We start from the raw sequence: 25243 nt of genomic DNA on the forward strand, positions 1-25243 counted from the left end.
CTTGGCACACAAGTATGAGTAATTACTAGCTCTCTGCTACTACAATTAGCAAAGTGAAGCATACTGTGAATTCCTAGAAGTGGTCTCAGTAAGCTCCATAGAGAAATTTATTTTGACTATGTCTGAAAGTTATGAGATTGTGAATCTAGGCATCAAAATGGTAACATTGTTCATGGCAAACAGAAGATTAGATCATAAATTACATGTGATGTGTATTCAACTGAATATGAGGTTAAAGGGAAAACTGGCTCTTTCATACTGACCCGGCTGTGGATGAGAGGAAGGAAGGAAGCGAGGGAGGGGGAAAATGTTTTAAAAACTGTTCAATATGGTTTATATGAGATAGACTATGAAAACAAAGCTTTTGAATAATCTAAAATACGAAGGCCATATAGAAAAATGTAGAGAAAAAACTGGGAGTGAAGAAACTTTCCAAGTGTCAATTCTGAAGTAGCAAAAAAGGTTGGACAATTTTGGAGATGTGTTGGATAAAAGGAGAGGCTTGGGGAGGGGGTAATAAGTGCTCTAATCCAACTGGAGCTCTCTAAGCCCATCCAGCCTTGGGGCCAGGCAAGCCACTCCATGGAAGATGTTCAGGTCCTCCAAAATTGAAGAAAAAGAACTAGGGCAAAGCCAGAGAGAGGTTTGCCCCAAACTATCCAGAAATCAAACTTCGGAAAGATGCAACAGAAACTATGCTTTGGATAAAAGGATCAGTCCCAGAACAACTATTACAACTTTTAAAGCGTTTCGAGTCTTTCATTATATTGCAGAACTTTTTCTCTCCCTATAGAAATAAGTGTGATAGGGAAACCACATGGCTATTTACCCCATCACTATTCTAAAATATGTGTTTTGCTTAATATGAATTATTTGGCCAAACTGGACAAATTAAATATACGAAGTCTTCCTCAATGGATGATAAGTGCCAATGCTAAGCCATGTTCTCCTGGATGACTGTTGAGGATGACTTCACCTATTTTCTAGCTGTCACTCTGGATAACCAAGTCAGCACTGTGAAGTGTAAGGGTCCATAGCAGGTATATTAGATTGAGGAGGATGTGGGATTAGGACAATGCAGCAGCATTTTGAGCATAGATTTACTTAGATCATGGAAAGAAGAAAGTCCCAAACTGGCAGATGTTGTAGAACACAAATATTACCAACATTGTATTTCAACTCAAAATTGCCCTTGCCTGAGACAGACACCATGGCAGAAAAGGGACTGCAAGACTGGAAGCTGGGTGTTCAGAATCCCCATCTCAGTTCTGTTACTAGGACTAAATTGGTCCCTGAATGCCTTTAGACCTCAGTTTTCTCACATGGAAAATGAGGGATTGGGTTCAATATGTAATGCAACACAACATTAATCAAGTGCTTCCTATGTTTCAGGAATTTTACTGGAAGAATAAATTGTTAGGATTCTTACCATTTGGGGGCTCCTGTTACAATTTTATGGTTCTGTAACAAGAAAACAGACTGTTGTTTACACCTTTATTTAGTGTCTGGGTGGAGAAACTGCATATCCAGTTCCGCATCCATGCTAACATTCTTTGGTTTCCATGCTAGGGATGCCAAATGTAGAGGAAGTGGTCCGGGATGGGAAAAGGTGATGTCATGTGAAACAACTGGACCAAATCATGAGAGAGGAAGCAGGCCCCTCTTGAGATAAGGGTTTTTTTGCCCTTCCTCATCCACCCTTTACCCTCTCAGCGTTCTCAGGTGATCCTTCCTGGTGGGTCTGCTCAAGCAAAGGAGAAGGCAGGGACCCAGCAAGGAGGTCAGAGTCTGTGGAGAACTGTGGCTCAGCAGAACATCTATTAAATGATGTTTGGTTTGCAGCTGATCCACCATTCTCCTTAAAGAGGGATCCTCACCTTATGTCTGATTAACTGATATGCATGGAAAGTATAACTAGAAAAAAATTATCGACTCTATTTTTTCTAAAATTTTTTTTCAGAGTATTATACATTCTTATTATGGATAATAGGGAGGATCAGAAATATATGGAGAATAAAATAAATATCACCCATGGATATAAAAAGAAAACTCTAATTCATCCCATCTTATGTATTTTTTCAAATTATATATTAACTTTATAAAATATGGACATTTATACATTTTTAACTTAATATTTTCTGAAGTATTCTTTCATGAAATTAAATGTGTTTAGAGATTCATAATTCATATTATCATTTAATATCTCTGATCATTTTTAAAGTAAGAAATTTCAACTTTATTTAATCAGATATTTCCCCAAATCTCCCCTAATTAACATCTGGGGAAAGTGTTCTCCAGGAGAAGGTTTGAGAAAGTTTAAATTATCTCTAAGTTATCCTCTTATTCAAAAATGGGTTATATCTATACTTTTGGCTTATTTTTAATTAACTTATTCTAATAGTTTGTTTTTCTTTTGCTGCTGTGTACACAGTGGTGTCCCACACTTCACTGTTGGACATCTCATCTGTTCCATTATGGGAACCAGGTTACTCAGGGCCCCTATATAAATCCTAACTGAAGCCAAACTAAGGGAGGCTGAACACTAGGGTCCATGTGGTAATATATTCTGTTGGGCAAAAAGCATTTTTTCCACAATAGCAAGACTGAGAATTACACGCCATTCAGTACCAAGATAAAACCAAGATTCTCAACTGAGGAAGTGCTACCAAAAAATGACTCTTCATATTCTTGCTTTCCAAGCCTTCAGTCTCTTTCACATACATATCATTTAACTCTTTTAGATAACTGTTTTACTCTTCCAAGTCACCATCTTACTCCACCCGGTCCCAACAATGGACAAACTCAAATGACAGTCATCACATTGCCCCAGCCCACTTACTTTTAGATCTTCTTTGCACCACAATGAAAAAAACAACCACGGAAATGCAGACCACAGCTAAAATAATACTCAAAATTATCCATATATTATTTCTGTCCTGAAGGAAAATATAGACATCAATTACGACAAGTGGCAATGTGTGTCAGTACATACTTAATTTCTCAAAAGAGCCAGATATCTAGTTCATGCTGACCTTAAAGCATCTTACATTTTCTGTCTTTTTTTTTTTTTTTTTGATAACACTTAAATTCTTCTCTACTGTAGCCCCTGTCTACACTAGAGGGGATGGGTCAGTCCTAATCTGATCACTCCACACACACATGCCTCCATCACTTTTAAATCGACCAGTAAAATAATACAAATAACTTCCCTGGCGTCTTACAGACAAAACAATCATTTCAATGATTTTAATATAATCCAACTATTTACTGTGCCATTGCATAAATATTATGAATAAAAGAAGTGCCTATATAAGGATAAAGGAAAGCTTCAACTTCACTGTGCTTCCTGTCAATTTACTGTTAACAATTATTATATTCATTATTTAAAAATCAGACTCTGGTAAGAAACCCAAGCTCAAGAAAGAATATTGTGAATTTTGAATTTCATATCACATCTCACTTAGCAAAGATATGCTAGCAACTCTGGACCAAGTAGGAGACTTTGAATAGAATAATTCAATTTGGTATTGGAAGGTTGCTTAAAAACGTACAGTTCAGGGACTCAAAATCATCTTCCTTGCTATTAGAAATTCAACAATACACAAGAAACACAGCTTTTAAAACACTACTCAAGGCAATGAGATGTAATAATATAGAAACTAACCTGACAACAGAAATAGTTATTTCCTTCTTCTCGTTGAGCCTGGGGTTGAGGACCAAAGAGGTCACGGTTACCAGGAATGAAGGCTCAGTGGAGAACAGGCTGTTTCCACCTGCTCTGTTGTTTTCAGAGTGTGGCTTTAAATTCTGTCCTTAGGGATCTCCCCAGCTTGCCTCAGGTTCTGGGTACCAGCCTGCAGCCTGACACACCAGATGAACCACTCTGGCATCACTGTTCTTGATGAGAAGGTCTGGGGAACTTTCTAAACCTGTGAAACGTAAAGGGGACAAGGATCTCAATTAAGAGAACAACAACCACAAATTGTTTTGATCCTAGGTTTTAGTACATTTAACCAAACAGAATGATTGCTCATCTCTTGTGTAACTTAGGTAGTAAGAATATTCTGTGAACAATTTCCTCAGAACGAATGATTATCCTAAGAGAACAAAGGTAGCAGAAAAAGGGAAGAACAAGAAATCTTGAAGGAATGAGATATTAACAAATAGTCAAGAAAAGAAGGTAGTAATGAGAAGTCAAGTGTTAGGATTTATAGTAATCTCAGAGGCTTGTTGAAGGACACAGTTCTGATTAAGTCATTACACTACCACAAATGTTCAATTGTCAAAACAGATTCACAGCAATCACATGCTGTACCTAGCACCAAACTTTACTATGATTAGTGATAGACACAAAAAGCAAGGACAGAGACAGCAACATCCACCTCTGAAATGGTCTAAAACCATCTGATGTACTTCTCAAAGAAGTCATTTTTTCACCCTGGGATGTATTTTGGTTTTACATTAAGAGATGAGTGCTAACAATATGTGTAACACATGTGATTTAAAAGTTAGAGCCTGAGGAAGCCACCTTAGATTCTTAGCTTCTACACTCCATCAATCACAGGTAGGGAACCTACATGACTGACTTTCGATCTCCAGTTGTGCCCTATAAACCATAAATTCCAGTTTTATGTACAATAAGCAATGTAGAAAGACCAAGTATCCAGAGATGCTGTTAACTCCTCCTTTCCCAGTTATGAGTGGGTGAATCAATGCTGTAGCCTTCCTTTTTGGGGATGTACATGAGTTGCAGTCCTGGGAGTGGCAGGAGATTGAATCTGCATATGGAGGACGATTATCTACTCCCTAGACACCCTATTGTACATTGTGGACCCTGGCTTCTCTCAGGACTCTTGATGGAAGACATTGACAGATTTCTGAGCATCCATGAGATGGGCCTTGAGCTCCAATGAAAGTGTCTCTGGACCTCTACTTTCTTCCTGGGCTCAGAATTATTCAAGTTAGCACTTCTTTTTATACATCTTCCAGGTCTCCATCTCTGACTCACACTGAGGCCTATAATGCTAAACATATAATGCTAAGAAAAGAGCAAGGCTATAGGCAACAGGAGAGAGTCTGAAAAAAGGAATGAATACACTGGAGACACTAAACTGGTCCTTGGGATGTTCTTGGAAATGTAGTAGGGCTGCCCACTAGTCAGTGCCCAGTGGTTTGGGAGACTACAAGGTAATAGACATTTCTGGATCTCAACACAATTTTTAAAGCACACAACACACAGAAGCACCATTCATGGTTGATATATTTGGTGAAATCAGGGAACAATGCTGTATTCTGTGTCTGGAGTGATATTTTGGAAACTAGTAAAGGCAACTGAGGGAAAACAAATTGACCACTATACTTAGCTACTATTAGAATCCAGATGCTAGTACCAAATTTGATCTTTAGACTGTAACATGGAAATATTTGGAGAAGGCTGCTAGACTTTGATATGATTTCTTGGACTAGAGGTTCAGGGCATTGTTTATTGTAAATGTCAAGATGATTGCTGCTGATATACCAAGGGTAGATCAGCAGCAGCAGCATTTATTGCGCACTTACTATGTACTATGCAATGTACTAATTTCTTTGCACGCATTCTTATTTAAATTACATAATATCTCAATGATGTAGGTAGTAGAGTTGACCCTTGAACCACACAGGTTTGAACTGTATGGGTCCACCTACATGCAGATTTTTTCCAATGATTTTTGTATTTTCATTTTACAGATCTTCATACTAAGAGTGGGGAAAAGTGTATTCGATTAGAGATCATAATATGTGAAATCAAGAGAACTAGGGTTTGAGTTCTGATTCTGTTCAAACTGGTTCAGCTTCCTGCCCTTGGATGAGTCATTTATCAATTCCTTTGACAGACAGCAGTACCTAGTTTTCAAGGGCAGTGTTGGGGAGTGAGGGGTTGGTGTCTCAACCTTCACGTTATTCAAGGGTCAGCTGTATTTTCCTCACATTTGTTTAAATAATGGAAAAATGTTAAAGGTCAAGTAACTTGCATAAAAGGGTATTTCTAAAATATAGTAGAGCATGAACTTCTTCCCAATTTTTTTTTTTTTATTCTTTGTTACAAAATAAGGAATGAATATTATCTTCTCAGAGGTGACTTCGTGTGAGTTTATTTGTGCTCCATCAGTAAGGTATAAAATCTCACCTTGAAATGATAAATAACATAATCTTGGAGGATTTAATCCCTGGAATTATACATTTTAGGCCAGTGTCCAGTTGTTCAACCCTACTAAAATCCTCTGTGCTGACAGGAAAGAGATGATGTGTTACTTCCTCCTACATTGTTTCAGGCCTTCTGCAGTGTTGTTGGGATAGCATTTATTGATTGCAATTGTCAGTTAATAAAATTTAAGAAATGTACCAGTAAGTTACTTTGATATAAATATTTGATACTGAATTTATGAAAATATTTGTGGAGAGATTAAATTATAGACATCTGAGAATAGTAAACTTGAGACAGAGAGATGAAGATAACATTTTACTGGTCTGATACAATGAGTTTATGGGGTTCTTACCATGATTCAAGGGGAGGAGGGATGTGCTACAAGAAAATTGCATAGAATGGAGATATACTGCACAAAATCACCAGGAGGAGATGGAATTCCATTTTCTCTTGCCAGTTCTCCTTGTATATGAGCAGAGTGGTCATGTGAGAAATGACAGGTCTTATCCTAGAACTCAGCCACACAGACTCCTATCCCAGAGACTCCCCTGCCACATACACTTAAAGTAGCATTACTGTGACAGGACAAATGCTCAAAGCTGCATCTGTACTGTCCTTCATCAGAAGGGTGTATCTTGCAGCCTCAGAGCAACACTCCCCATGGTGTTCCCTGATGATCAGACATTTAAAAAAACTGTCTTAGCTAAGGGGTGATCTTGAGTCCACTCACTCCATGTATTGGGCATCCACTTGGGGGGAGGGTCTGAGGTGACAGGGGAGCACAGCCTTCTGCCCCATCAGGGCAATGATTGGCTTGTTAGCTCCAGCACTGAGAACTTCCCTGGGAAAAAGGAGCTTTGCAAAAAACCACAAACAAACAAACAAAAACTGTCTAAGTGAATCCTAACTGAGCCAAAGAAAGGAGGAGTCAGAACTCTTGGAACTTTTTGGACTCATTATAATTGGCAAGGGTATCACTTGCTATTTCCAGAAAACTGCCCCATGTTACCATTTTTCAAGCTCCTTTTGTATTAGCTAGAGCTTAGAAAACCTTTGTGGATTTTGAATCCACACCTACATAACTCCAAACATTCAGTAAGACTGGGGTGAACCCTAGCTATAACTACAATAAACACTAAAGTTTCAGAACCATATTTCTAGATGATAATCAAAATTTGACAATAATTTAAAACCAGAAATTACTCTGTATTATGATTCATTTAGCTCTTATCTATGAAAAAGTTATTTTATTGATGGAGTCATGATACTTAGCTTAAGAAAAACCCACATATTCTGGAATTCTACTTTCAGAATCCCAAAGAACTTATCTTACTCTTGAGACACTTGCAGCTTAAGAATTTATCTGGACTTTCTCTACAGACTTTGCAATTTGAATCAGATGCCAAACTAATTCTCTTATAATCCCCTTCTCTGATAGTATGGGCATCAGTGTCACAAAAGCCACCTTCTCAGGCCAACAATAGCAGGTCTGATTCATGGAGTTTTCTAGTCAACAAAGAGGGCAGGTACCATGAACACAAATAAGTAATTATACAGGTGAATTAACCTGCCATAATTAGTGGGTGATTCAGTCCTTTCACAGTTGCTGCTGTTTTATTATAGAATCCACCTCTGTCCTCCCAATATCAACAGATGCTCACAGACTCTTAGATTACTGTCTCTGAGCTCTCAGACCACCCTTTCTCCCAAGTGCTTCCTCCTTAGCTACATGGAATCCCAGGTCAAGTTCTCTGCTCTGACAAAATATATGTTAAATCACACTTAATAACCTGAAGGGCCTCAGCTACCAAAATCTCCATGTTCTCATGCTCAGATGCAAGAGACTTTATTTATTCAAATTATTTGGCAAATTATTATTTATTGGACACACAGCTATAGACTAAAGTTTGTGTCCCCTCAAAATTCTTATGTTGAAAACTAGCCCCTAATATGATGGTATTTAGAGGTGGGGCTGTTGGGAGGTGACTAGTTATAAGGGTGGTGTCCTCATGAATGGAATTAGTGCCCTTATAAAAGATACCCCAGAGAGCTCCTTCACCGTTTCTGCCTTGTGAGGACACAGTGAGAAGACCACCATCTATGAAACAAGAAGAGGGCTCTCACCAGAGATTGAATCTGCCAGTGTGTTGATCCTGGACTTCCCAACCTCTAGAACTGTGAGGATAAATTTGTTAAGTCAGTCAGTCTATGGTATTTTTGTTATAGCAGCCCAAACGGACTAAGACCTCTACTATGTGGCAATCATGTTCCAAGCCTTAGGGACAGAGCGTGCATTGCCATGAACAGTAAGGAGGCCAGTGTGGCTGGAGCAATGGGAGCAAATGTGGTTAATCATGGCTGTATTCCTGTTTCTTTCCCTTCAAATAATGCAAGTCACTGTTACTATTCCTTCAAGTACAGCTGAAGTGTGACTGCAGCACACTCTCTGTCCTCTTGCCTGGACTCCTGTACAATTTAAGTGTTTTCACTAGAAGTCTGTGGACTCACTATAACAGATTTTCCCTTTCGAAAGTGAGACTTGATGCCAACTCAAGGACTTTTAAAATTAAGTTCCTTCTGTCTGTACCACTTTTCTCCATGCAGGGCTCACTCCTTCACAATCTTCAATATCTGAAAGTCATTATAGCAAATATTTTTATAATGAAAGTCCAGATAACAAGAGATCCCTATATTTGTGGTGTGCACTCCCACTGGAATACACATGCACTTATAGCCCCAGGATAGCGAACATACTGCCAGTTTGAAACTTTTATCTTAGTCCCTTTTATTTGCCAGACATTTTTTCTGTCTTTTACAGATTTTTCTGCTAATGCTATGAGAAAGGTGAGTACTATCATCCTCATTTATAGTTGACAAAACTGAGACAGAGGGAGGCTAACAGATTTGCTTAGTGTCTTCTTGGCAAAGAGTGGAAGAACAAGAATTCTGACCCTAGCTCTTAGCCTACAGATTTAACTAAGTCGATAACTTGTATAGGAAAAACAACCAAACCAAACCAACCAACCAAGCCAAACCAACAAACAAAAGCACATAGAATTCTAATATTTCATCACCATTAAATGAAAATAACTGATTCTGGGGTTATTGAGTAGAGACAATGTGGCTTCCATCATGAGTTGGGTGGAGCCAAACATGTCACTCACTATCACTCACTTACCCTGCCTACTCCCGGATGCCACTTCAGAATATTGTGTCATTTTCATCCTAAGTGGTAGAACTTCCATCTAACACACACACACATGTGGAAAACACTTATTTTGCATAGAGAGAAGAAAGAAGTTGAACAAACTCAATATCTTTCTCTTCTGCTGAGCTTGGATTTTCTTGGATATAGATAAATAGTGCTTAAATAATATTCCAAAAATGTTCAGAGTTTTGGAGATGGAATGGAGCAACTCTGTTGCTGTTTGCTTTTTGTCTCTAGGCTGAGAGACACCAGCAAAGGGTGTAAGTGTAAACAATATGGAGAGAGACTGTTTGGTTCCTCTCAGCCCATCAGATGCTTTTCCACACTCTAAAGGCACATATTAGCCAACATTTCACCTTCTACCCAGTACTAAAACCAGGCCTTCAAATCGATATGGAGGTCCAACCAATGATTCATATGTAATGTGAAACATGTATTTAAATACAAAAAATAAACATTCATTGTAGAAAAAAGGGAAATAAAAACAAGAATAAAGAAAGCAAAATAATAAATAAAGGGAATTTAGAAACAAAGTAAGAGAGATGAAGTTTTGCAGCCAGAGGAATATGATACAAGCAAATGCCCAGAAGTGGTTATGTGTAGATGTTTTGAGGTCAGGGCACAAAACAACTGGGGAGTGTTGTAGGACACTTGCATCACAAAGGTAATTAGATATGTGAGTTGGCAGAGAGCACTGAGTGTCAATAACAAAAGTTTTCAATTTACCATGAAGTCCTTAGGGAAATACTTTTTGAAGAAGAATTATTTGCACAAACTTGTCAGTGACTTCATTTTGTAGGTTTAATGAAACCATATGTTCACATTTCCACTTTGGTTATCTAATTAATTCACCAAGTCAGTAATGCAATAATGTAACAGAAAATCCATTACAAGTAGACTGTAAGGAATTGAGAAATTATAAAAACAAACAAAAACAAAAAAAATGTGTCCAAGAGCAGCTGTCTCTCCCTGTTAACTCGAGTTTCAGTATTGCTTAAATAATGCCTTATTTGAAGCAAGTGAGGCAATAAAGTAATAATAATACTTTACAGAGTTTGTAATGAAAGGACAAGACACTTCATTAGCTGGAACCTGGTCTAAATTTTTGTCTTATAGAGTGAAACCTCATTAAAATATTTTATAATTGACTGTGCTTCAATGGAGAAAGTACTTGGATTTCTATAGGAAATGACTTCATTTTAGTAGCTTGAAACATCAAGCACTGGAACTGAAAATTAAAGTTTCCTAATTTACAAACTCTTTACAAATTATTCATAGAGGTTATCTACCTAAATACACATTGCTCATTTGGTACTAACTCCCCTGCCCACAACCAGATTCTCCGAGAAGATAAAGAACAAAAGCTAGACAGAGAATACTCTTGGGAAGACCCCCCAGAGCCAAACCGAACCACCAGGCAGCTGCAAAGGTGTTGTTGGGTGTGACATGCTGGGAATGATCCATGCAGGCAGCCTGAGGGTTAGACAAATGAGAGATAGATAGTGAGATGGAGTTGGCAGGATGGCATGGATAAGAGAAAATAATTGTTTCAACATTGAAAAATTGGTGTCTCCAAGAAGTGTTGTGATACAGATAACAGAAGAGGGATGCTGATTTTAATAAAGCTGTGGTGGTATCCATACTTACACTATTTTAAATATTTTCAAAATAGATGATTAAAGTCATGACTATGTGAGATATGGCTTACCAGCAACAATAGGGATTTGTATCTGTGTCTATAAAAAGTGTTCCAAAACACAATTTTACTTTCTGAATATCTTTTCTATACCAAATACCACAGGCTTTTCAAATAACTATGAAAAATTTGCACTGTTGTCATTCCCCTCTCAGTGTGAATGGTAGGAAATGTAGTTTTGTTTTGCTTGAGTGAATTTTTATCAAACTATAAGCAACACTAAGAGACCGCAAGATCCAGTAGTCAGCCAAGGAAGCTCCAGTTAGCCTGGGTTACGATATACATCAGTGTGACTTTCTGGTTGTCCAAGGCTGAAATCAGTTGCAGTTGCAGGGTGGTCAGTGAAAGAAGATCCATTACATTGTCTAGGATCTTAAGGGAGAAATATGAGATTGGAGGAAGGTGTAATTAAAACTATAAATGTGGGTCCACTCTGTCACATTATAGACTAGATCCTCTCCATAGTGACAGGACTGTCTGAAGGAAAGGAGGGAATGCTGAGAAAGAACTTCAAACGGATTGTTCTTCAGGCTCAGTGAATAGGAAACCACGGTCAACTAAGTATCTACATCCCTTCCTTCCCAGTGACCTGAGTCCAAACAAAAATTCAACAGACTTTCTTGGGACCCTCACCTCCCAGTAGTGACCATCATCAGAAAACATCTCTTCACCCAATGTACATATCAGAGTTTCAAAGTGTTTCCTGTTCTCTGAAGGATGATGCTTTTTGAAACTGGAGAAAACCAGTTTCCTATAATTAAGTGTAACAAAGCAGGGATCCAAAGTCACCACATTTTGAAAAGGAAGGTCATTTAATGTACTTGTACTTCCATTCATGAAAAGGTAACAGCTACACAAAAAGTTCTCTCATTATAAATGAGTAAACTGAATAAAATTTATGAGACAGCTATTTTCAGACAATGGACAACAGGTAATACAGGACTGGGATCTTTGAGGAAGGGAAACATAAACTGAGCCCTAAAATCACCCCAGCTTTCTATCTCCTCACCATCCATTATTTTTATGCAAATGAAAACACCATAATCTTACACTCAGGGATCACCACCAAGGTTAACACCTTAGTATATGTCTTGGTGGATCTTTTTCTACACATGTATGTATACCTGTATGTGTTGGTTTTTAACCAAAGTGAGAACATAGTGTCTCTACTGTTTTGTAACTTGTATCCTGGTCGATAATATCGCCTCTGTGTTTCAGTAATTTTAAAAATTTCTCTCGTGATCTTGAAATGTCTTTACACTTATGTCCCTTCCTATTCCAGGATCATACTTTAATCATACTCTTAATCTAGCATAGTCCCTTTCTTCTGTTTCTGACTTATTGAACAGATTGGGCCAATTTTCTTATATTGATGCCTGGTGATTTCCAGGCACCTGCACAAAAAGTGGGAATCAATAGATACCCTGCCATTCTTACTGAATTGAGTCCAAAACTCTTTAAAGGAATAAAACAAAATCTGTCACTCAATAATGTAAAAATCATACATCCAGCATCCAATTAAATTAAGTAGACATGGGAAGGAGTAGGAAAATGTGACTGGTAACCAGGAGAGACAAACAAAGAAGAAAAAGCAATGACAGAATGAGTAGAAAAGGACTTTACACATATGTTCAAGCATTTAAAAAATAAACATAATGAGATAAGTGGACAGTATAAAGAAGAATGAAATGGAACTTCTAGAAGTGAAAAATACAATATCTGAAATTATGTCACTGAATGGAACTAAAAGCAGATTTAACTCTAAGGAGGAAAAAAAATCAGTGAAATTGTAGGTGTAATAACAGACATTAGGCAAAATAAAAGACAGATTTTAAAACAAATTTACAGAATGATCAGAGTCTCAGGACCTGTGGGATATATCAAGCAGTCTAACATACATGTAACTGGAGTCTCAGGAGAGGACAAAAAAGAAAAAATAATTGTTGAAAATATTTAAAACAAGTTGAAAACCGTAATAAAATTCTATACAAGAGATAAAAAGAAATTTTAAAGCATCCAAAGGAAAAAGAGAAATTACATATAGAAGAAGTAAGATAAGAATCACTGCAAACTTATGGTCACAAACAATGAAGGTCAATAGAGAGACAGCTTTAAAGGGTTAAAATGGAAAAATTTCTATCTAAGATTCTATACCCAGCAAAAAATGTTGCAAAACATTTAGATTCACTTCCAAATTAGTTCTTTCAAGTTCAAACATTTTTAGGATCCAACTGAAAATGTGTACAACCATGCTGAAGTAATTATTTTTTTATATTCAACATTGGCTATAGTACACACAAACATTTTCGCTCCTCTAATCCTATGAATATAAAAACATTAAAAAAAGGGTTTTTTTGACTGTTGAATCTCTTTTTTGGTAGAATATTGTAGCTTGTTAGTATGAAAATATGAATTTTGTATGTACTACAACTGAAATTTTCTCCATGTGTTTCTTAATTTAGTAAGAATATAGTTTTCACTATGACACCAATATTTTTATTTATATCACCATCATAAAGCATACAGTTGACCCTTGAACAACACGGGTTTGAACTGTGCTGGTCCACTTATACAACAATGTTTTTTCAATAAAAATATTGGAAAATTTTTTGGAGATTTGTGACAATTGGAAAAAACTTGCAGATGAGCTGCATAGCCTAGAAATATTGAAAAAAAAATAAGAAAAAGGTATGTCATGAGTACACAAAATATATGTAAATATACATATAACAGTAAACTATTTCTAATTAAGTTTTGGGGGAGTCAAAAGTTATACATGGATTTTCCACTGTGAGGGGGGGTCAGCGCCCCTAAACACTGCATTGCTCAAGAGTCAATTGTAATTTTATAGTCAATGTTAAAGTTTTGAGCTGAATTTGTACTTTCAATTATGTAACTTGTCTCATAAATGTTACAATTATGTAACATTTCTCAACAAAATGAAATTCCAAAATAATTCTTTTTACTGTGTCAATCGAATAAAAGAAACAAATTGTTATTAGAATTAACTAATTTTCTGGTTGATACAGCTAATGACACTGGCTTCATTCAAACTCTTGGCAAAGTTTTTCCAGTGAAAACACAGTAGCACTAGAATGGTGCTCAAGGAAACTTGATGGAAAAAATGAGCCAAACTATTTTAGAAAAACAGTGACTAGACTATATAAAAAGACATGTGTCACAAAGTGACATGTAAACCCCCTTCTGCTGCCTAATGTGTGAATTTATCATCTTTGGTTAGAGTCTTCTTAGAATACTTACTTTTTAAAAAAATGCTGATGCTTCTTCAGCTAATTTGTGTCTTCTCATTTTCATGGGGTCAGTGATATTGCTACTATTCTTAAGGCAGGTGGAAAACATTTCCTGTAAGGAGCACATACACCATCAACTCTCTTTAAAAGGAACACAATTTAATTATACAATATTTTATTAAACGTAAGCTTTTCAGGTTCTTTGGTTCATTGTTGCCAAAAAGGTTCATTGACAAATGGGAAAATGTTTAAACCATTAAATAGCTGAAGATTTATAACATACATTTCGTGACAAAATGATCCTAGCTAGTGTTCCGGCTACTCTTTATAACATTGCACACAGTAGGACCACTCGTCCTCTATTTCCCACACACATCTCATTGCAATTTACATGTAATTGCCCACTGGTAGTCAAAAGCTGAGGGAATACAGCTCATACAAAGGCCCAGTCACTTGCTTCAATCTGAAACCACTTTGCAAGGCCATTCTAGCTCCAGAGCTCCTTGTGGGATCAGACAAAGTCTCTCTCAACACTGCCTCTTAGTTCAACTTGAGCTTTCCCTACCACCTCCCTAATAAAACTCCTGCACTCAAATGTTCATCTCTGAATCTGCTTCCCAGAGATCTTGAACTAAGACCCAAGAGTCTTTCTGTGATCCAGCATGATGCATTTCTTAAAGGCTAAAGAAGAAACTGCAGGTGAAGGCTTGCCTGAGAGCTGAGAAGATAATCTGTGTGAGGGTGTCCCTGCGGAAGCAGTCATGCAGGATGATCCTGAGGGCCAAAGAGAAGCTTGGGCCAGTCAGTGTTGCCATGAGCACAAGAAGGCATAAGTGGGGGAAGCTCTGAGACCTGTGTAACAAAGAGCAGGAGAGATCTGCTGGGAGTTGGAAGGAGTAACATGCTTTCCACTCAGACTTATAAATTCAGTTTGCTGGCTGCTATACAAAGGATCTAGCAATCTCTTATGTGGAGAGGGAGAAGGATGCAGATAGGTAACAATATAAGCTTACAGAAAGTAAGAGCAATATTATCCAAAGGATGTCATTTTTGGTTGTAAAGCTTTAAAGCAAGGCTGATTTTCTTTTCTTTTCTTTTTTTTATTAATTAATTTTTATTGGGGTATAGTTGCTTTACAATGTTGTGTTAGCTTCTACTGCACAGCAAAATGAATCAGCCATACATATACATATATCCCCTCCCTTCTGGATTTCCCTCCCATCTAGGTCACCACAGTGCATTAAGTAGAGTTCCCTGGGCTATACACTATGTTTCCATTACTTGTCTATTAAGGGTGATTTTCTTTAAGTCATGTGATGCTACAGTTAGAGATGCTACAGTTAGCATGAGAATGAGTCCTGTGTTCTAAGAAGATATACTTGTCAGAGAAGAGGTATTTAGCTTGTGATCTTTATCATTCAGAAAAGGTCTTCTCCCTCACAGCTATCACAGAGATTGTATTAAGGCACATCAGGCTTAATCAAGATACAACTCCACCCACAGATAAGGAACTTTCACAGGATCTACAAAGAGAAAGTTCTGAATTGCTCTGAACAGTGATCTCTGTGTGCTTCTGTTTCAATTATCTGTTACTATGTAACAAGTCACCCTCAAATTAGTGGCTTCAATCAGCAACAACTAGCATCATGGCTCATGAGTCTGTGGATTTGCTGAGCTCACCTGGGTAGTTCTTCCTTATGTGGGTTGAGCTGTGGCTGCAGTCATCTGGAGGCTCAACTGGTCTGGAATATCCAGGATGGCTCACTGGAGGCGCAGCTGATTTGGAATGTCCAAGACAGTGGCAGTTGGTGCTGCCTGGAGGCTGGGATTTCATGTGGGGCTGTCAATCAAAGCACTCTGATCCTCCTTCATGTGACATCTTCAAGTGGCTCACTTAGGCTTCCTTAAGAGTCTGGTAGTCTCAGGATAATCAGACTTCTTCTATGGTGGCTGAACCCTAAGAGTACAAAATTGGAAGTAGTCACGTCCTTTTAAGTCTTAGGCCAGGGGTAACATAATAGCACTTGTGTCACATTCTATTCTATTAAAGCAAGCCACGGGGCCAGATAAGATTCAAGAGGAGCAGACCAAACGAGGAGACCACTGGAAGGAGTCATTCATTACTGGTCACTGATGTAGAGATTACCACAGCTTCCCAGTCTTTCTATTTTCAAACAGGAGTGTTCACAGTGGTTATCCTGTCCCCCTTCCTTCATTGAAGGATAGGTGTGTGTGAGTTTAGTCTCTGGATTAAGAGAGGCACATCTGAAACTTATAGAGAAACTATCATGAGACGCTGACTCTGAGACTAAGCCAAATGATAGGCATTTTGGCTGCCTCCCTGAGGGAGATTGGGAGGATAGTTTGCACATTAAAGAAGGAAGGTGAATATTTATCAAAGTAATATTATATTTAATAGTAATATTAGATAATCTAATGTCTATTATAATATTACTATAGTATAACATTATAAAATTATCTATCATATAATACAAAATATATTAATATAAGATGTATAATATAAATATATACTACACATTATCATATATATTAATATATCTAATATTACAGAATATTTTAGAGATAATATTCTTAAAATTGTTGTTTGAATTCTGAAGACAATTTTTAAGATATACTTTGTGAAGGAGCCTGAGCCTGCACCTGACAAGCAGTCAGTACTCAATATTAATGTCTATTCCTGACCTTGGTCACGTCTTATCTCTTTTACATTATTAGTCCCTGTGAAACACAGTAAAGAACAAAGACAGCTCTGCTAAGCAACTCTCCATTTTGAATTTATCCCCAGGAAAAGGAGCTCTTTAAGGAGAGTCATAATTTGAGCTCACATATTTGATAAAAATAGAAGTAGATAAAACTCATCAATTAGTTTCTGACATTTTTCTGTTAAGTAAGCAGAACACACAGATATTATAGGAAATCCAAATAAAATTATTCTCAATGATTTTCCTTTAATATCCAAGACAGAATTAGCTAATAAAGTTTTGAAAAGGTCTAAATGAATAAAGACAAAACTCTTATATAAATATTTACATAAAACCCTATCTGTAGTCGGGGAGGCAGTGAGTGAATTCTGCCACAGAGTTGCCAAGTTTGAATATAATGAATTAGTTACTGCTTCTAAACACAATCCAAATGCCTGGGCATTAACAAACATATTGTTTGTGGGAGAAGGTTTAATCAAAGTTGGTAAATAGGAGTGAGGGTGCAATGGACAACACATTCTTAATTGAGAAAGTTAACAAATACTTTTCCATGAGGTAATTGCTGCTGGCAGATATGTAAAACTTCAGAAGCAACAATAAGGAGATGTCTCAAATAACTCTCCAATTAATAAGCTTTGCTCAAAACTATAAACTGGGGCAATTTCCCAAAATGACCACATGGGATGGGCAAGTGAATGTCTTTAGAGGTAAAAGACAGTAACTCAGGAATGATAGCTTTATAAAGGATCCTGGCATGTGAATTCCTCTTGGGTACCCTAATAAAACCTGTGGGGAAACATTAGAGAAATAATACTTTTTTATGTTTTCAAAGTGGACAACATATGCAGAAAACGAACCAAGGCAAGACGAAAATATCTCCGTCCATTCTTTCATCTTTTTTTCCCACATATGAATTCCTTGGATTAAATCTAACTACAAACTTCCACAGTAAAACCTTAGAAATTGTGACACAGACTAATATTAACTGTTACTTCCTAGCTCGAAATCTTTCAATGGCTTGACATTGCTTTCACGATAAACTCCAAGTCTCCATCTCCTTTCCAACACCATTCCAGCCTTTCATAAATTCCACCCAGTACATACCATCTCACAATGACATCTTTGCTCCTCCTTGAATCGTCTTCTAATTTTTGCTTTCCCAAATCCTAGCCTATCCTTAATAATTTATTTCCTAAACAGCAATTAAATGCAGATTCTTTCTTGAATACTTTGGTGAGTTCAACATGCCACGCATGTAAACATACACACACGTGCGCACATGTACACACGAAAGAGAGAGAATATTTTAATAATTTTTTTATTGAGGTAATAGTGACTTATAACATTATATAAGTTTCATGTGCACAACATCATATTTCTACTTCTGTATACACCACAGCATGCTCACCACCAAAAATTTAGTTTTCATCCATCACCATACAGTTGATCCCCTTTACCCACTTAGCCCTCTGGCACACCCCCCCAGCCCCTTCTCCATTCTCTGTATCTATATGTTTGTTTTTGTTTGGTTTGGTTTTTTCATTTATTTTATTGTTCATTTTTTATACTTCAATATGAGTGATATCATGGTATCTGTCTTTCTCCGTCTGACTTATTTCACTTAGCATAATAATACCCTCAAGGTCCATCCATGCTGTTGCTAATGACAAGATTTTCTATTTTTTTTTATAGCTGAGTAGTATTACATTGTATATATATATACCACACCTTTATCCATTCATCTGTTGATGGGCACTTAGGTTGTTTCCATATCTTAGCTATTGTAAATAATGCTGCCATGAACGGGTGCATATATCTTTTCAAATTAGTGTTTTCATATTCTTTGTATAAATACCCAGAAGTAGGATAGCCAAATCATATGGTAATTCTATTCTTAATTTTTTGTGGAATCTCCACACTGTTTTCCATAGTGGCTGCACCAGTTTATATTCCAAGCAACAGTATAAGAGGGTGCCCTTGTCTCCACATCCTCACCAACACTTATTATTTCTTGCCTTTTTGATAATAGCTATTATAACAGGCTTGTGGTGATATCTCATTGTGGTTTGATTTGTATTTCTCTAATAACTAGTGATGTTAAACATCTTTTCATGTGCCTGTTGGCCATATGCATGTCTTTGGAAAAATGTCTATTCAGCTCTTCTGCCCATTTTTTAATAGGGTTGTTTGTTTTTTTATTTTTTTATTTTTTAACATCTTTATTGGAATATAATTGCTTTACAATGGTGTGTTAGTTTCTGCTGTATAACAAAGTGAATCAGCTATACATATACATATATCTCCATAGCCCCTCCCTCTTGCGTCTCCCTCCCACCCTCCCTACCCCACTCCTCTAGGTGGTCACAAAGCACTGAGCTGATCTCCCTGTGCTATGCGGCTGCTTCCCACTAGCTATCTATTTTACATTTGGTAGTGTATATATGTCCATGACACTCTTTCTCACTTTGTCCCAGCTTACCCTTCCCCCTCCCTGTGTCATACAGAGTGAAGTAAGTCAGAAAGAGAAAAACAAATACCGTATGCTAACACATATATATGGAATCTAAAAAAAAAAAAGGTTCTGAAGAACCTAGGGGCAGGACAGGAATAAAGATGCAGACATAGAGAATGGAATTTATTGTTGAGTTTTTTTTTTTTAAAGAAATTCACGTTCTTTTATTTATTTATTTATTTATTTATTTATGACTGTGTTGAGTCTTCGTTTCTGTGCGAGGGCTTTCTCTAGTTGCGGCAAGTGGGGACCACTCTTCATCGCGGTGCGCGGGCCTCTCACCATCGTGGCCTCTCTTGTTGCGGAGCACAGGCTCCAGACGCGCAGGCTCAGTAATTGTGGCTCACAGGCCCAGTTGCTCCGTGGCATGTGGGATCTTCCCAGACCAGGGCTCGAACCCATGTCCCCTGCATTGGCAGGCAGATTCTCAACCACTGCGCCACCAGGGAAGCCCCTATTGTTGAGTTTTAAGACTTCTTTATATATTTTGGATATTAACCTCTTACTGGATGTGTACGATTGGCAAATATCTTCTCCCACTTGAAAGGTTGTCTTTTTGTTTTGTTGATGGTTTCCTTTGTTAGTTTGATGTGTTCTCACTTGTTTATTTTTGCTTTTGTTTCCCCTGCCTGAGAAAACACATTTAGAAAGATGTTGCTAAGACCAATGTCAAAGAGCATACTGCCTATGTTTTCTTCTAGGAGTTTTATGGTTTCAGGTCTTACCTCTAAGTCTTTAATCCATTTTGAGTTGATTTTTTTGTATGCTGTGAGATAGTGGCCTAGTTTCATTCTTTTTCATGTGGCTGTCTAGTTTTCCCAACACCATTAATTGAAGAGACTATCCTATTTCCATTGTATGTTCTTTGCTCCTTTGTCATAAATTAATTGTCCATATGTACATGGGTTTATTTATGGGCCCTCAACTCTGTTCTACTGATCTATGTATCTGTTTTTCTGCCAATACCATACGTTTTGATTACTATAGCTTTGTAATACAGTTTGAAATCAGAGAGTGTGCTATCTCCGACTTTTTCTTTCTCAGGATTGCTCTGGCTATTTGGAGTCTTTTGCAGTTCTATATACTTTTTAGAATTTTTTGTTCTATTTCTGTGAAAAAAGGTCCTTGGGATTTTGAAATGGGTTGTATTGAATCTGTAGATTGCTTTAGGTAATATGGACATTTTAAGAGTGTCAATTCTTCCAATCCATTAGCACAGAATATCTTTCTATTTATTTGTGTCTTCTTCAATTTATTTCAACAATGTCATAGTTTTCAGTGTACACATATTTTGCCTCATTTGTTAGATTTATTCCTAGGTATTTTATAATTTTTGATGCTATTCTAAATGGTATTATTTTCTTAATTTCTCTTTGTGATGGTTTGTTGTTAGTGTAAGGAAATGAAACAGGTTATCTGTATACTAGTACCCTACAATTTTAATGAATTCATTTAGTAGTTCTAAAAGTTTTTTGGTGGCTTCTTTAGAAATTTTTATGTATATATATGCTATCATGTAATCTGCAAACAGTGACAGTTTTACTTTTTTGTTTCCCATTTGGATTCCTTTTATTTCTTTTTCTTGGCTGAATGCTACGGCTAGGCCTTCCAATACTATGTTGAATAAAAGTGGGGAGAGCGGGCATCCTTGTCTTGTTCCTGATCTTAGAGGAAATGCTTTCAGTTTTTTACCACTGAATATAATGTTAGCTGTGTGCTTGTAATATATGGCCTTTATTATGCTGAGGTGTGTTCCCTCTATACCCAATTTCTGGAGAGTTTTTATCGTAAGTGGATGTTGAATGTTGTCAGAAGTTTTTCTGCATCTATTGAGATGATCATATGATTTTTATTCTTTAATTTGTTAATTTGGTATATCACATTGGTTGATTTGTGGATAGTGAATCATCATTGTGTCAGGAACCAGCTGCAAGCTGACACAGTCCTTGCAGCTTAAAGCATGGCAAAGTCCTGCTTAATTCTTGACAGGACCCGAAAGAGTTATTAGAGAAGATATGAGTCTTGGCCTGTGAGGTTGCTTGCGGTTTCTCTAACTATAGTTTGTCCTTGGCATGTTTCGGCATTCACAGTCTGTTCTCATGCATGTTTATATTCTGGTTCGCAGAATGTTTTGTACTATAACTTCAACATTAAGGAAATACTGTCTGATGATTCTGTCTTGTGATTTTAACAAAAACATGTATTGCCTACGGCAATCTATAAAAAGAGTTTTGGGGCTTCCCTGGTGGCGCAGTGGTTGAGAATCTGCCTGCCAATGCAGGGGACACGGGTTCGAGCCCTGGTCTGGGAAGATCCCACATGCCGTGGAGCGACTGGGCCCGTGAGCCACAATTGCTGAGCCTGCGCGTCTGGAGCCTGTGCTCCGCAACAAGAGAGGCCGCGATAGTGAGAGGCCCGCGCACCGTGATGAGGAGTGGCCCCCACTTGCCGCAACTGGAGAAAGCCCTCGCACAGAAACGAAGACCCAACACAGCCATAAATTAATTAGTTAATTAAAAAAAAAAAGTTAAAAAAAAAAAAAGAGTTTTGATGGGGGAAATAAAGTGTGTGTGTGCTTGTACACCACCCTCCTGACCCCGTCTCTTCTTAATCCCCTCACCTGCTCTCAGGACTTGTTCCTCAGTCTAACAGCGAATGACAAGTGGCGCCCGAACAGGGACCTGAGTATGTGGGCTGTTGAGAGGGACCCCGGAGATACTTCACGTGCACGCATAAGGTGAATGAGATTGTGCCAGGGGATGTTTTACATGTAGTTTTTCTCTCTGTTTTATTCTCATCAGGAGTAAAAATGGGGCAAACTGGATCTAAGGAACGACAACTTTTCGTTCAGCTACTGTACTCTATGTTATCCACTTGGGGTGTTAAGGTTACGCATAAACAGCTTGATCGTTTTCTTCATTTTGTACAGGAAATTTGTCCATGGTTCCCAGAAGGAGGAACTGTTAATATTCAAACATGGGAAAAATAGGTCAACAATTGAAAACTTTCTATTCACTTCATGGACCTTCTAAGGCTCCTGTAGATACTTTTTCACTTTGGAATTTGATAAGGGGCTGTCTTGACCCGACTCATGAGATTCAGAAGTTATTCAAAGCAGCGTCTTTACACCGCTCTCCTTCTGTTCTTCAGTTACAAAATTTGTCTGAGGAACCTGAGCCTGTCTCTCTTACTGCACCTCCCTTGTTGGCGAACATGCCGTCTTCAGAGTCCTGGAGGATGATGATAAATTATCCTCAGAGGATGAGGCTAAATTGGAGGAAGAGGCTGCATGATATTGCATGATATCACAATCCTGATTTTGATGATGGCATTTTTGCAGCTCTCAAAAATGTGCCTGCGGGATCTGAAAACTTTCCTATATTAGATAAAACTTCATTTACTGCTCTAGCCCAAGCTTTAACTTGGGTGAAACATTTACATGATGTTACTCAAGATGCTTCCCTAGCCCCTGTTGCACATTCTTCTGGTTCTTCCTTGCCAGGGAAAGTTCCTGATGAGCCTCCCTCAGTGGCTCAGGGGTCTGTTTCTGTTTCTTCTACTTCCTCTCTGCCTGTGAGTATTTCTTCTCCACTCCAAACTGCTTTATTTCAAGCTTCTAAGCAGGGGGAAGATATATCTTCTTCGGGGTTTAAAATAAAGAAGGGGGAATATACCACAACCCCGCACAATTTATTGCGACATTCTTTATATACTTTAAATTTTTTGAATGTAGATAAGCAAGGACAGCTGCAGAAAAATTTTGGCATCCTCGTGCCTTGCCTTTTGCTGAAGTCCGTTGGCGGGATCCTCTTACTAATCAATGGAATGGTCCAGATCCTGTACTAATATGGGGATGAGGGCATGCTTGTGTGTTTCCTAGGGACGCTAAGGATCCTCGTTGGGTGTCTGAGCGCCTGGTGAGATTCTATGGATCCGGACCAAATAGAGAACTCCCTTCCCTGCATTATGGATCCGGACCGAATGGTGAACTCTCTTCCCCGCCATATGAAGAGAATGCGACTTGACAACATCCTGTTAGGAATTTAACCGCTTTTGTTATGGCTTGTGTTCCATCACCCTATGCTTTTCTTACTGGTTCTGTGTACGTTTTCCAAAAAAAGGGTTTTATGACATACGTTGTGATAATTGTAATTTGACAAATTGTATAACCACGGGGGAATCCAATCGGGGATTTTTTCTTGTTCATCAGCCTCCCTTTGTTATGCTCCCTGTAAATGTTACAGGTTCTTGGTATTCTAATTCAGGTTTGCAGGTCATACATGAACTTTCGCTTCTTTTACAATGGCCCAAGCGATTTTTGGGGCTACTTATAGCTGGAATTACAGCGCTCATTACAGTTATCTTTTCTGTAGCTGCTTCTGCTACTGCGCTGACTCAAAGTATCCATACTGCCACATTTGTGACTAACTTAGCCACTAATGTCTCTAATGCTTTGGGAACTCAAGAATCTATTGATAGAAAATTAGAAAGTCGTGTTAATGTGCTGGAAGAAGTTGTTCTTATTCTTGGAGACCAGTTAGCTGCTTTAAAAACTGCCTTTTCTATGCGTTGTCATACAGAATTTTCTGCAATCTATGTAACCTCTAAGCCATATAATCATTCGCAATGGCCTTGGCCTCAGATTAAGAATCATTTATTGGGAATTTGGTCTCATTCTAATCTATCCCTTGATATTGTTCGCTTACATGAGGATATCACAAATATCCAGCATGCAGCTCCCCTAGATGTAAATCCAGTGGAAATTGCTCGAGACACATTTACCCAGATTACACGTACTTTTGCCCCGAGTTCTCTTATTAACCTCCTTTATCCTATAATTGTTATTGGTATTTTAATATTATTGTGTATTTGTTGTTTTCCAGTCCTCCTGCGAACTGGCTTACGAGCAATTGCAGAACTCCGAGTCGGACTCTACCACCTTACATTAAAAAATAAGGAAGGGGGACATGTCGGGAACCAGCTGCAAGCTTACACAGTCCTTGCAGCTTAAAGCATGGCAAAGTCCTGCTTAATTCTTGACAGGACCCAGAAGAGTTATTAGAGAAGATATGAGTCTTGGCCTGTGAGGTTGCTTGCGGTTTCTCTAACTATAGTTTGTCCTTGGCATGTTTCGGCAATCACAGTCTGTTCTCATGCATGTTTATATTCTGGTTCGCAGAATGTTTTGTACTATAACTTCAACATTAAGGAAATACTGCCTGATGATTCTGTCTTGTGATTTTAACAAAAACATGTATTGCCTACTGCAATCTATAAAAAGAGTTTTGATGGGGGAAGTAAAGTGTATGTGTGCTTGTACACCACCCTCCTGACCCCGTCTCTTCTTAATCCCCTCACCTGCTCTCAGGACTTGTTCCTCAGTCTAACAGCGACTGACATCATTGCATCCCTGGGATAAATCCCATCTAATCATGGTGTATGATCCTTTTAATGCATTGTTGAATTCAGTTTGCTAATATTTTGTTGAGGATTTTTGCATCTATGTTCATCAGAAACAGTAGCCTGTAATTTTCTTTTTTTGCAGTGTCTTTGTCTGCTTTTGGTATCAGAGTGATGCTGGCCTCATAAAATGAGTTTGAAAAGCATTCCTTTCTCTTCAGATTTTTGGAGTAGTTTGAGAAGGATAGATATTCACTCTTCTTTAATTG

At 37.9% G+C, this 25243-nt stretch overlaps 1 protein-coding gene across 1 annotated transcript in view; it reads right to left on the reverse strand.

Annotated features, from left to right (window-relative positions):
- Nucleotides 1-25243, reverse strand: part of LOC309623497 (uncharacterized protein) — a gene marked incomplete at its 5' end in the record, with an annotated part of 114962 nt that overhangs the window by 15231 nt on the left and 74488 nt on the right. Inside the window, 3 exons of the mRNA XM_082380443.1 lie at nt 3665-3929; nt 14350-14451; nt 16020-16296. The remainder of the gene's footprint in view (nt 1-3664; nt 3930-14349; nt 14452-16019; nt 16297-25243) is intronic.

This window comes from Balaenoptera borealis (genome assembly GCF_965194805.1).
Source record: "Balaenoptera borealis genome assembly, chromosome: 2".
Lineage (NCBI taxonomy): Eukaryota > Metazoa > Chordata > Mammalia > Artiodactyla > Balaenopteridae > Balaenoptera > Balaenoptera borealis.